Raw genomic sequence first — 15,077 nt, forward strand, 5'->3', positions numbered from 1 at the left:
ATGAAAGATTAGAGATTTAAACCCCCTAAGACTTCCAATAGCTAAGAACCTTCCTTGCCTGTGGGCTTAATTCCACCTCATAAAATAAGCCTTAGATTTAGAAAGGACCACAGGGGTCAGATCTAACTACTTCATTTTACAGATGAGAAAACAAAGAGCCAGGCATGTAAGTGACTTGCCCAAGGTCATACAGTTAGGAAGTGTCTGAGGCAGAATTTGAATACAGGGCTTCCCTGATCCCAAGCTAGCATTCTATTCACTGTACCATACCTTCTGGTATCCCTTCAGCAATTTTTTTTTCAGTTGTTTCCAACACTTTGTGACCCCATTCGGGGTTTTCTTGGCAAAGATGCTGGAGTGGTTTGCCATTTCGTCCTCCAGCACATTTGACAGATGAATAAACTGAGGCAAACAGGGTTTAGTGATTTGGGCAGGTCACACAGCTAGTAAATGTCTGAGGTCAGATCTGAACTCAAGATGAGTTTTCCTGATTCTAAGCCCATTGTGTGCTACCTACCTGCCTCCTTTCTTGTAAGACTCATCTATACTTGCACGAATATATATATTCAAATATATATACATCTATGTATGTATACTTAGGTGTATGTGTGTATTCTATATGTATATGTATGTATGTATACTTACATGTATGTGTGTGTATTCTATTGTATGGTGTTCTTTCTTCTTGGCCTTTGAAAAATGTAGAGGCTGAAAGGCATATGTCCTTGGCCTGTGCTGCTTACATTTACCTGTATTGAATTTCATCTCATTAAATTTGGCCCATGATTCTAGCCTAGTAATATATTTTTGGATCCTGAATCTGTCATTTTACGTTAAAACTAACCTGGGAAACTTTGTGTTATCTCAGATTTGGTGGTAATGCCATCCATGTCTTCCTCCAAGTAACTGACAAAAAGTCCAGAGCTCTATGGTTGGGCTAAAAATAACACCAAAACCTGCCTTTCACAGGTGCAAGGAGGGGGGAGGGGAAAGCATGTAATCCTGTGTCCCCCAGTGAGACTTCAGCAAAGCTGAAAGGTGGGTTAGGCGGAAAAAGCCAGGGACATTGAATGCAAAGAGGAAGGGAAAGTGAACTTTTCACATGTCAGAAAATTTCTGTGGCTTGAAAAGCCCAGCTGCATATGAAATGACCAGCAAAGCCAATGAAATCATCTCCAGGGCTCTGGCTTCATTTCCATTTTTGTGTCTAGCCACTCATCTGTAAAAGACTCAACCAGATTCTGAGATGTGTGAATGACTGAATGAAGACTTCTTACTGGGATCCAAGGAAGATTCCCTGACCAAGGTAAGTGACCCTGAATCAGGAAGGATCGTCACATGGGTGAGGTTAGAACTCTCCTACCTCCTACCTGGAGGTGCCAAGCCTCAGAGAGGAGAGGCTCCTGCCAGCACTAGACGAAGCCTCATTGTACTAGCTAAATGAGCACAGACATTAGTGTTCCAGCTGAAAAAGGCAATGCCATACTACAGATAGAGAGAGCATGGGATCGCCTGGTGAAAGGCTGATGAAAGACTGCAGCTGCTCATTGAAGGGAGAAGCTAGGAAACCCAGGAGACTGAGCTGTCCACCAGAGTTGCCACGCCCACAGAAGAGCCCAGTGGTTTCTTGGTTTGCTTGATCTGGTCTGGATAGCTGCAGCCCAGTGGGAGAGTGCCTTGCCTGAGACTCTGTGGGCAGTAGCTGCCTAGGAGCCATCACCAGTGCTGATCAGCTCAGAAGCAAACTGACCCATCTGGATGAGGTATCTTGCTCTATAAAGCATAAGCACCACTTCTGAAATTTATTTCCTATTTTTATAAGGCTCCCAAAGTGGCATGAACGTGTAATCAGGTCTTCTCTAGGCAGCATAATACACTGGAAAGATCACTGGCTGTGGAGTCAGAGGATCTGGATCTAAATCCCTCCTTTGAGTCTTAGTAGGGCAGCTAGGTGGTGTCAGGAGTCAGGAAGACCCATCTTCCTGAGTTCAAATGTGGCCTCAGACATTTACCAGCTGGTGACCCTGGGCAAGTTGCTTAACCCAGTTTGCCTCAGTTTCCTCCTCTGTAAAATGAGCTGGAGAAGGAAGTGGCAAACCACTACAATATCTCTGCCAAGAAAACCCCAAATGGGGTCATGAAGAGTTGGACATGACTGAAGCAATTGAACAACAACTGACACTTAGGCGAGTCAGCCTCCCCAGACTTCCGTTTTCTCAACCACCAAATGAAGAGGTTGGACCAGATGGCCTGTGAGAGCCCTAACACCTCTGGGGCTCGGAGTCTGCGATCCCTTGAAGCCAAAAGTAGCTGTGCAGAGTCTGCTCATTGAGGGGATGGGCACTCTTAAATTAGGCTCCAGTTTCCCCACCCATTCTGACAACAGAAATTCTTCTATTGGGGTGGAGCTTAGGGGAGTGATTAGAAGGAACTTCCTGCCCATGGGAAGAGAAGGGGAATAGAGGCACTGGGCCGTTCTGAAAGGGGGAGGGGACAATAGATTTCAACCAAACAAACCTCTAAACTCATGGTCTCCCTCAAGTAGTGACACATAGTTAGAACTAAATAAATGTTTACTGATTGACTTATTATTATAATATTTTGCTCTTCTGGGGGACTCTAGAATAGTCGAATGGGACCCAAGAGAAAGGCATCCTGTAAGAGTTAGTGTGCCAAGGGCTCTCTTACTCCACACATCCTCTAATGTCAGGAAAGAAAGGCAGTAGCTGTAGCCCGAGCTCTTTTAGTGCCACAGTGCCCTTCAGGTAAAACACTGCCCGTATCCCATGCCCTACAAGATCATTTTGTTTAAAGCTTTTCTTTCTGAGTTCAAAACAGAAAGGTGTAAAGTATAATCTGGACCCCCCTTCCCCTCTGGGAAATTATTAAAATAAAAGATTCTCTCTCTAGCTCTCTGACTCTGTGTCTGTTTTTCTCTGTCTTTGTCTCTGTCTGTTTGTTTGTCTCTCATGGCCTCCACCTCCACCTCAGCTTGAATGGAAGAAAGTCACTCTTTTTTTCCTCATTCTGTATCAGTCTAACTCTACAAATTCCTAGGGAAGCAAACTTAAAGCAAATGTCTATATAGTTTTAGTAGCAACTTCTAATGGCATAGTAATGTGATTAGACAATTAAAGAAATACGATCTACAAATGATAGTAACATTGTCTGCAATCATGGGATATGTTCACACCTATATCTATATTGATATCACATAGATATTGATATATGTATATATGTATATGTATGTGTGTATGTATATGTGTATGTATATATGCATGTGTGTGTATACACACACACACACACACACATATATATGTATATATATATATATATATATATATATATATATATATATATATATATATAGTCAGAGGAGAAAAAGGAAGTGAGTGGTTAGAAAGATAAATGGAGATCAGCTTTCCCATTGCAAGCATGGAGGCAGAAAGAAGTTATAATGCTTTGAGCATCTTACTGAACATTCCTCTGCTATTGTGTCCCACTCTGCTCTCAGTTTCTTGGATCTGGTCCCATCTGGACACCTCCTTTCCTCTTGTTTCAATCCCAGGCTCTAATCTTCTCCACTTATGTCCATCTTATGAATAACAGCCACTGGCCATTTGTCTACTCCAGGGTCAGATAATTCAGACCAGAATCCCAGAGGTTACTCTGTCCTGACTATCCTCAGTCCCAAATAATTGTTTCTACTTTTCTACCTGATATCTCAACATGACTTTCTTTGAGGATGTTTCTTTAAGGTCAAAAGCCATGGGAACTTGGGGAACTCTGGGTAATACCTGTGTGGCCATACTTATAACCAACCAAGTCTCTGTAATGACAACTCCATGGAAGGCATAGTCTGAACCCAGAAATGGACTTCAAATGAGAATCTTCCTGACAATTAGAGCTGTCCAAAAGTGGAACAGAGTGACTCAGGAGGCAATAGGTTCTACCTCATTGGACATCTTCAAGCTAAGTGAGCCTTTCTGTTTCAAACTGAGAAAGCTAGACTTTAAACAAAATGATCTTGTAGGGCATGGGGTAGGGGCACAGTATTTTGCCTGAACGGAGCCTTGGCACTAAAAGAGCTGAGCCTACTGCTACTGCCTACCTTTCCTGGCTTTAGAGGATGCCTGGAGTAAGAGTGCCCTTGGCCCACTAACTCTTACAGGATGCTTTTCTTTTGGGCCCTATTCAACTATTCTAGAATCCCTCAGAAAAGCAAGATGTTATATTCAGTCAATAAATAAACATTTCAAGCAAAAGCTAATTATTGCTTTGAAATTCTATTTGAAGGTCCCTATTATCTAAGGATTTTTAACATAGAAAAATGAAATAGAAACTATACTGATTTAAAAACAATTGGAACATCCAGTTGAATTTTGAAACAAGCTCTAAAGAAGGAGAGATACACAGATTGATGGAGAACCTGGAGGAGAAATCTATCTTGGGCCTCTGGAGTGGCAATTACCTTTCAGAATGGGCAATATAATCATGGGCCACTTGTGCCAAGAAATCACATTTTCACTTTAACTTAACTAAGAGGTCACAACTGGGAGATTAGTAAAGTGAGGGGAGTCAGGTTTGAAAAAACCCTGAAGATGAAGAAAAGGAATTGTGAGTTGAGAGGTGAAAGGATGACAGAACAGATATGAGGGTATGCATTTAAGAGCTGTCTGAGTACAGTGTAGGTGACAGCATATAAATACATAAACTTTCTATAGGAGCACATTAAAAAACATTTAAAACCTCTGCTAGGCTCAGGGGAATTGGGACAATCTTCCTCTCCCTCTCCATTAATGTGGTCATTCCACTCATTCAGGACAAAGTCAGTCCTGGGGAAGGCTGGCCTTTAAGGAGAGGCGTTGAGTTTCCTTTTCTCATCCACTTTGTCTCATTGCACTGTACCTTGGCATCCTAGGGATGATTTGCATAAAGTTTAGGTTGTGACCTATCTAAGTTCTCTGGCAAGGGAAAAATAAAAAGGTATTCAATGTATAATATGAATCATAAGTAGGATAGGTATTTATTTCTGGGCACAAAAGAAAAGTTAAACATGAGACATTCACAAGAATATATTAAAAGAAAGACAAATAATATATGCATATACACTCATATATGTATGTGTATCTATATAAATCTAAATATATACATATATATCCTCTTCTGGGAGATCAATACTTTCATTTTATTTTTTTTATTTTTAGGCAATTGGGGTTAAGTGAGTTGCCCATTGTCACACAGCTAGTAAGTGTCAAGTTTTTGGTCTAAGGCCAGATTTGGACTCAGGTCCTGCTGACTCCAGGGCCAGTGCTCTATCCACTATGCCCCCTTGTTACCTTGGGAGATGGATATGTAAACCTCATCTAAAAATAAGACATTTTTCAGGACTTCTGAATAAGCATTTTATATTTCACCTTGACTTTTCACTGTTCCTCTCAAAATAAGTGTTTCCTGGTAGGTATGGCTGGACTTGATCTCATTCTCTTGTTGGTAGTCAGCTATTTAAGCATATTGGCATGATTGCCAGCAATGCTTCCCTTCCCTGCCAGTCATTTCAGTCATGTCTGACTCTTCCTGATCTTTTTTGGGGGTTTTCTTTACAAGATACTGGAGTGATTTGCCATTTCTTTCTCTAGCTCATTTTTACAGATCACGAACTGAGGCAAACAGGGTGAAATGACTTGCCCAGAGCCACACAGCTAGTAGGTGTCTGAGGCTGGATTTAAACTCAGGAAGAAGAGCCTTTCTGACTTTAAACCAGGCACTCTATCCACTCTGCCACCTAGCTGCCCTACAACAACATACACATACACATATACATATACAAATACACCACACACACACACACACACACCTATTATATTATAAATTTTATAAACACCAAAAAAAGAGAATATTTTCCATGTACAAAGTAGAAAAGAAAAAGAGGATGTGTATATGTGAAACCGTGTATCTCTATTATCTATAACTTACTTTTAAAAAGTATATAATATATTCAGCATATCACTTTCAAAGCTGTTTTCCTCATTGTGTTTTCTGGACTTCCAATTATTCTCTCCTGTTCATTAAAATATTTAAATAATCCTCTCATCTTCCTTTGCTTCTTTTGTTCGGCAGAATTATCATTAGCTTCTCTCTACCCTGACCCTTACTTTCACCCATTCCTTTTAACAAATACTTACAGTTAACTATAGCCAACAAATTCAAATATTGGCCACATCCAAAATGTATGTTTCATCCTGCACCTCGAGTGTGGTGCCTGTCAGTCAGAACGTGGGTAGTCTACTTCATCACTGGTCCTCAGGCATCATGTCTAGGTTATTACATTAATTAGAGTTGTTATGCCTTTCAGTGTTTTTCTTTATAATGTTGTACTATAGAAATTCTTCTCTTTCTGTGTGATACTGATAATTGATTCTTTAGTAGCAGTTGTGCTCCACATCTTACAGCTCTGTAGTAAATACTAGTAAGATGCTAACATTGAAAAGATGCTCCTTTGCTTTCATAGGAAGCTGAGCTCCACTAAAAGAACTTTGAAATCTCTTCAAAGCAATCCATTCCCTTTCCTCTTTCTTTCAACTCTGAACCCAGATCATTGACCATCTGTATTATCTCTTCCACTTATTCATAGTGTTGGCCAAGCTCTATAGGGTGTCCATCCAAATATGTGTTGAAATCTGGGCAAAAGTCATTTTTCATCCACTTGTTTTTTCCTGAGTAGATGGACAAACAAAACTCCTTCGAGTGATTACAGCATTTTTCAGGAGGCTTTGCAATGTTCCAGTGCTGTATGTAATCAGCACAATATAATCTGTATACAGCAGCATCTGGAAAATCTTAGCATTCACAGGGAATCCTTTCTGGAACTGGACTGGATTCTAAATCTCTTCTATCTTAGTGGTAAACATTTTTAGAGAATATATATCAGCTTTTTTTTCAGCATGTAATCAATACATTTATTTAATGAACAGAGCAGTTTATTAGTAAAAAATAATCTGACTATGGCTAACATTTTTATAGTATTTTATTTTTTCCCCAGTTACATGTCAAGAAAATTTGTAGCATTAATTTTTACAAGATCTTGAGTTCCAAATTTTCCCCCCTCCCTCCTCTCCCTTCCCCTCTTCTGAAAATGGCAGGCAATTTGATATAATTTATACACGTGCTATCATGTAAAATATTTCTATATTAGTCACAGTTGTGAAAGAAGAAACAGATTAAAAAATAAGAGCAAATAAAGTGAAAAAAATGTTTCAATATGCATTCAGAGTCCATCAGTTCTTTATCTGAATATGGATTTTCCTTCATGAGCCCTTTGTACTTGTCTTGGATGATTGTGTTGCTGAGAAGAGCTAAGTCATTCATAGTTGATCATCACTGGATGTTGCTGGTAATGTGTACAATGTTTTCCTAGTTTCCCTCATTTCACTTTGCATCAGTTCATACAAGTCTTTCCAAGATTTTCTGAAATCTGCCTGTTCATCATTTCTTATTGCACCATAGTATTGCATTACATGTATATACCACAGCCTGTTCAACCATTCCCCAACTGATGGATGTCCTCTCAATTTCCAATTTTTTGTCCCATTACAAGGGCTGCTATAAATATTTTTTGCACATGTATGGCCTTTTCCCTTTTTAATTTGTATCTATATCTATATCTATATGTCTATATCTATATCTATATCTATATCTATGTCTATGTCTATATCTATATCTATATCTATATCTATATCTATATCTATATCTATATCTATATCTATATCTATATCTGTATCTGTATCTGTATCTGTATCTGTATCTGTATCTGTATCTGTATCTGTATCTGTATCTGTATCTCTATATCTATATCTATATCTATATCTATATCTATCTATATCTATATCTATATCTATATCTATATCTATATCTATATCTATATCTATATCTATATCTATATCTATATCTATATCGATATCATCTGTATCTATATCTATATCTATATCTATATCTATATCTATATCTATATCTATATCTATATCTATATCTATATCTATCTATATCTATATCTATATCTATATCTATATCTATATCTATATCTATATCTATATCTATATCTATATCTATATCTATATCTATATCTATATCTATATCTATATCTATATCTATATAACATCTTTTATTTTTGCAAAAATTATCCTTGAGTTAAATCAGTGGTAACTGTCTTGCCAATAATATATCTTCCCTTGTCCATCAAAATGTAGTTAACTCCATTCATTGTGGAGTTATTTGATACTCACCATGTTTGGTGCCTATTTTTTTTTAGAAAGTATTCATGATATATAGGAATGAGGCTTCTGTATAATTTGCAGGTTTTTGACCTCTCACATTTTTTCCCCTTGAATGATATATTCCCATATTGTTCTCACTATCTTCACTTTTCCCCCCCAACTTTACATTAAAGTCAACAAGTATTGGAAAGCATATTGATTTGATGAACTTACCAAGTTCATAGTAGATTTTCTCTATTACTTTATCCTCAGTAACTCATGTTGGTGCATGAGCTGCAAAATGTTTTCATTTCATGCAAATACTTCTCATTAGTACTTAAATATGCTACGACCAAATGTCTTATGAAATATTAAAGATTCACATAGAGTTCAAATAAGGAGCTGGAACAGCATTTATTGTTCTCAAAGCAAAACAAGAACAAAACCAGGGTTAGCAGTCATGATGTCAGAAAAGCAATAATAAAAATAGACAGAATTAAAAGACATAAGTAGGAAACTAAATTTTGCCTCAGGGCACCAGAAAAAAAAAGACATAATATCAATACTTCACACACACACACACACACACACACACACACACACACACACACACACACACACAGCCATAGCATTTAAGTACTTGAAGGAAAAGCTAATCTAATTACAAGGAAAGATAGGTAGCAAAACTATGAAGGTTTGGGATTTCACAATATCTCTTTAAGATTTAGAGAAATCTAATAAAAATGTAAAAAAGTACATTCAGATTTTCCAAAAAATCTTGTAAGAGTTATTTATGCTAGATCTCTGGTAATTAATGAATGGGAACAGTAACAAATAGCCACATTTCTCAGCTGCCCATTTCAATTACACAAAAACTAAATATGATTTAGGTCATAAAAACCTCATTAACAGAAAAATATACATACTAAATACCTCTTTTACTGACCACAAAATGATAAAAATAAAGTCAATAAAGGACATTTGAAGAAAGCATTCAATCTTAAACAGTCTAATTTAATCCTAAAGAGCTGGTGGGTCAAAGAACAAATCATAGAACCAGTAGATAATTTCCTTAAAGAAAAGAAGAAGGAGACATTTAATTCATCAAGTATTTATCAAGTCCTATGATATTCCAGTGTGCTAGAAGTGAAGATATTAATATAAGTAACAATAAAGTAACATAAAAATAATAATAAAGCCATCCCCATTTCCATAGAGCTTACATTATAGTGGCTAAAATTTATTACTTGAAAAACTTTAATCAATAAAAAGAATGAATCAATGAATAGGGAATGCAACTTCAAATTCTGAATTTAAAGAAAAGATAAACAAATTTGAAAATATAAACAGTCAAATGAAAGATTAAACCTAAACCAATCTGACATGAAAGAGGAAAAACAAATTGTGAATATAAAATAAAATGATTGAGGAGATTTCACAGCAAGCAAAGAGGAAACAAATTATTAGTAACTATTTTCTAGTTTAATGACATGGCAAAGTTAAACCTAACAATGTAAAGGAAATGGATGAACACTTACAAAAGTATAAAATATCCAGATTAATAGAATGAGAAACAGAATTTAGCTAACCCAGTCTTGGAAAGTGAAGTTGGATAAGCCACAAAGGAACTCCTAAAGAAAAATACCGTTGGCATAAATGAATGTAGAAGTCAATTCTCTATAATATTCAAAGAACAACTTATTCCATTATTAGATAAGTTGTTTTCAAAAAAAAAAAAAGGAAAGAAATGATCCTATGAAACTCTTCCAATGGGACAAAGAGGGTTTTCTGTCACCAAAATTAACAAGAGATAAAACAGAAAAGGAAACTTAAGGCCATTATTTCTGGTCAATATTGGTGCAACTATATGGAATATACTATTAGGAACAAAGCTACAAGAAGGTATTAAACTGATTACATACTGTCAGCAGGTTAGATTATAGCAGAAATACAGCATTATCAATTGATTATTATTGATTATTAATTATTAATGAATATTTCCAAAACTATAAACATAGTAGAACACATTAATAGCAACCAAAAGATAAAAATCACATGGATGCAGATATTGATATCATATATCAATAGATACAGGAAATGTTTTTGACAAAGTATATCTTTTTATGTTATAATCATTAAAAAACATATCAACAAATGGGTTTTTCTGTAATATGGTAAGTCATACCTATCTAAAGCCCAGATTAATGCTACCTGTCAAGGAAAAATACTCAAGGTCTTTCATATAAAATAAGGAATAGGGTAAATTTTCTTCACCACTATTTGATATAATTCTACAAATTCTGGCCATAGCAATTGGAAAAAAAGATGAAATTTAGGTAATCAGCTAATCTAAAGAGAAAATAAAATCATAACTTTTTTTTAGATGACATGATGCTTTACTCAGGTAACCCGAGTCAATCATCTAAGAATTAATTGAAGCAATAATTTTAGTAAATTTATAAAATATAAAATAAAACCAAAAAATGATCAAATTTTTTGTATATTAATAACAAAATCCACAGTGGATAGAAAAAAGGCACTCAATTCAAAATAACTACAGAATATATAAAATATTGGGGAGCAGCTACCAAGGGACATTGGAGTCATATGACTATAGCTACAGAACACTCTGTAGGAACAAAGGTAGATCTAAATAATTGAAGAAATATAAATTTCTAACTGTTGGCCCATACTAAGAAAACAAAAAAGAAAATGCTACCTAAATTAACGTATAAATTCAGTGTCATAATCAAATTACCACAGAGAGTTACTTTTTAGAACTAGAAAAAACAATACTAGAATTCATCCTGAGGTCAAGAATCTCACTGGAAATAATTTTTAAAAATGTGTGAAAGAAGAGAGGCTAATCAAGAGTCTTCAAGATCCATGTAAACTGGCTATCCAATTGCCAGGTAAATTTTTAGGGTGAACATTTATACCTCAAAAATCATCAAATACTACAAATCAGGGCTGGGTTTATTGTTGTGTTGATGGTCTAGACTTAAGAAAGCTATGGAAAAAAATGTTGATAATTCAGGTTAAACTTAAAAGTGTGTTCTGTGTATTCCCTGCCTCAGAGAGTTGGTTGTTAAACATTTACCAACACACCACTGAAGCTAGCAGTATTAGATTTCAAGCTATTCTGTAGATGGTAATCATTGAAATTATTTGAGAATGGTGAAAAAAAATAGAATAATTGGTCAATATAATAGATTAGTTACAAAGCACCCAAAAGGAATTGAACAGGGTAGCATATGCTGGGTTCAGAGCTTATCTGATATTTTCTGCCCATATGACGTTTTTGCAAGTCAATTGCCAAGAAAACCCCAAATTGGGTCACAGAACCGGACACAACTGAAATGACTGAACAACTCATCTCTGAGACACAATTTCCTCATCTGAAAAGAGATATTTGGACTAAATCAGAGATGTCAAACATGAAGTCAAGTGTGGCTGATCCAGATTGACATATAGTTGGGAAAATAACTCACAAAATAAGTAAAAGATATAATGTAATATGGGTAATGTTAATGTTTGGTTTTTCTAAGTCAATATATAGCCTGTAAGGATCCTTATATATGCTTTTGTGGCCCCATTGCTAGTCTGATGACTAGAGGATCTCTAAGGTGTCTTCCTGTTTTATATGGATCCAAGTCAACTTTCCATGCCAATTTCTCAGTAATTGGGTGTGCATTACAGCTATCTGCCTAGGTGCTTTATCTCCCAGTCTACTTTCCTTCCAGAGGACAGAATCTATGTTTTATGTAAATGTTGTCTTCCCCTAGCACAGAACACAGATGATTCTTCATATATGATTATGGATTGACTGACTGATGCATACATACACTTTTAAATAAATAACTACTTGACTTATAGTCAAATTGAAACACATATTTTGAAAAAAGCATGCATCTATGATTTTGCAAATAAAATCTGACTAGTTTATATTTATCTTAATCATTCACTCAAAAGTATTTGACCTGATTATCTACACACAGAAAAACAAGTGGATGAAGAAAACCTATTAGTCACATTTTGCTATGCAATTGAAGAGTTAACTTAAAGCATTCTTCTATCAGTACATATATACATATACATAAATACAAATCTCTCTCTCTCTCTCTTCCTCTCCCTCTCCCTCTCTCTTACACACACACACATGCACACACACACACACACACACACACACACACACACACACACACACACATACACACACCCCTTAAACAGATACTGAAAATGACCAGTGAACTGGGCCTAGAATTGAATAGTAGAAAAGTGAGCTGGATGGCTAATGGGAAGTTGTAAATTCTTTTAATGACCCCAGACCTTCTTGAAATAAAATCTGGTCCTTTAAAAAGCAGTTTTCTTCCAGTGTTTCCATATGGCAGAAGTCATGGCATCCTCATGAACTGAAAGAGAAAAATCATCCAAAGGGTAATGAATGGTGGGAGTGGACTGCAACACATTGCAAGCAAGGAATCATGAAGGAGAAAGGAAATAAAAGATGCCATCAAAGAAAAGCATAAGTGAAAACGAAGACAAGGTAGTCACATGGTGAAAACCAATGGCTAGCCTATATACTCCTTTCTATGTCAGGAGAAAGTGAGTAAGGCCCCCTTTGGGAACATTTGGAGGATAGGGACAAGAATCTCATGAGATTCTTGGCAACCATGGACGGGTTGTGAACTACCCCATTGGAGGGCATACCCACATTGACAAGATTCCAGATCCATGGCATTAGAGTTATCTTAATGATGCCAGCAATTTCGGAACATCATATTCTTAAATACCCGCAGTAACTAAATGTCCAAACAATGCTTTTTCAAGACTGGAATGAGAGGTTTCCAAAGGGATTCCAAAAACATATTTGAGACATAATTGTTCTAAGAAACAAGAGTCTTACTTGATTGGATTTTGTCAGTCTGTGGGCCAGTCCTTTCAGAATTCATCAGTTTTTCTCCTGTCCAGCAGGTGGAACCAGTGCACCAAATAATACACCAATATTTGGGCTATAAAATACAATAAGTAAATCCAACCGACCGACCAACCCAAAACTCCACCATAAACTCATTTGGGATGAGGCAGGTATTAGAAAAGAAAGAGAATCCCAGTGTTAAGAACCACCTAAATGAATGGGGGGAAAATGATTTCATAGTATGGTGGACTTTGGCATCCTCTTTGAGGTCTTAGAGAGATGGCTAGAGAAGACGGCTAGATACGGTCGCAGCCTGTATCTGTCAGAGGCAATATTTGAACCAGAGTCTTTCTGGCTCTGAGGCCAGATCTCTAACTGTAACATCATGCTGTCTTTTAAATAAGTTACTGAATTTGTTAAACTTTCTAATTCCTTTCAGTTTTCCCAGAAGAGAGAGTATCTGATAGCAGGAAACAAACGAAGAAAAATGTGGGGTTATTTAAATGGGAAGGCATCCAAGAACAAACTTTAAGCATTTCAAAAAGCAAAACTTTCTCTGTCATGTATGGCTGGCAAAAAAACCCCGAAAAAAACCCAGAAAGCAAAAAAAAAAACCTACCCAAAACTCCAGAATCAACCCCAGAAACAAAGATGTTGCACTGGTGCATTATTTCAAATGGTTCCTTGTCAAGATCAGTTTGCCTGTTTCCTGCTGGGATGCCCTTACACCAAGCCTCTGCCAAGAGAGAGCCCATTGGCTAAAAAGAGAGAAGACCGAGGAGGAGAGAACGAGAATTATGAAATCGGATGCAAGATAATGAATTCTGCTCAAAGTGTTCTTGGCATGGGTAGTCTTGATTCATAATCATCATAACATCCTTCTTCCTGGACCCTGTTGTCTTCTTTTTCCCAGCGGAACGATCAACAGTTTTCGGACTTCAAGTGAGCAACTCTTTCCCCCCACCCCACCCCCCACCACTTGAAAGAGATCTGTTTTTCTTTGAATTTGTTAGCCCCTCCCATAATGTGCCACCTTTATTTGGTGTTATATGAAACTGGGTCTAGCTCAATGTTGAACTATTTCTAACTTCTCTGAGAAACATGACATGATACCATTTCTTTGGACTCCCTTTATTAAACCCAGAGGGAATAGACTGTTGGGAATGAGCTGTTTAAGGAAAAGGAAACAACTATTCCCAGGACAGTTGGAATTTGGATTGTAGTGGGAATAATTAACAAATTTCAGCTTCAGCTTTGGCAGATCAAATAAAGGTTATAAGGAAATTGTTTGGAAAAATGTTTTCTAAACTACATTCCCTTTTCAGAAAGCACACTGTAAGTTGAATGAATGTTGGCTTATTCATTTTTAAAAATGACTTTTTTTCGATAGCCTTTGTTCTTATAAGGCCTCCATTTTCCAGCATATTCCCTTCTGCTCACACCTCCAGATTGCCATCCCTTATAATAAATAATAATACAAAGAGGGGAAAATAAGCCATTCTGCCTGATTAATTTTAGAGCTAAGATCATATCCCAGTGCTTCCACTTTACAGGTTAGGAAACTGAGGCCCATTGGGAGAATGCTCACTTCCTCAAAATTATGCAGCTAGCTAGCTAGGGATAAAAAAAAAAGATTCAAGCAGTTGTTCACTGACTGAAAAACCCAGTCATATCATACTTTTGAGATAATGGCATTTTGAGTTCTTTGGGGGATGATCCAGACTTTTAATTTCTGTGTTATAAGAGGCCTCCTTCCTCCACTGTCCATCAGTGAGGAAATTGCCTTTGCCAATTATCGTTCAGTTGTGTCCACCTCTTGGTGACCCCATGGGCCATAGCACACCAGGCCCTTCTATCCTCTACCATCTCCTGAAGGCTATTCTAGTTCATGTTTTTTGATTCCATGG

At 36.7% G+C, this 15,077-nt stretch overlaps 1 long non-coding RNA gene across 1 annotated transcript; it reads left to right on the top strand.

Moving 5' to 3' along the window:
* The first annotated feature begins 1,173 nt into the window (after positions 1 to 1,173).
* LOC144455110 (uncharacterized) lies at positions 1,174 to 14,454 on the top strand. Its single transcript, XR_013483776.1, has 2 exons — positions 1,174 to 1,306; positions 13,610 to 14,454. It is a non-coding gene; the product is annotated as an uncharacterized LOC144455110 (long non-coding RNA).
* Positions 14,455 to 15,077: the final 623 nt, after the last annotated feature.

This window comes from Phascolarctos cinereus, unplaced genomic scaffold (genome assembly GCF_003287225.1).
Source record: "Phascolarctos cinereus isolate Bilbo 61053 unplaced genomic scaffold, phaCin_HiC Scaffold_9;HRSCAF=440, whole genome shotgun sequence".
Taxonomy (NCBI): domain Eukaryota; kingdom Metazoa; phylum Chordata; class Mammalia; order Diprotodontia; family Phascolarctidae; genus Phascolarctos; species Phascolarctos cinereus.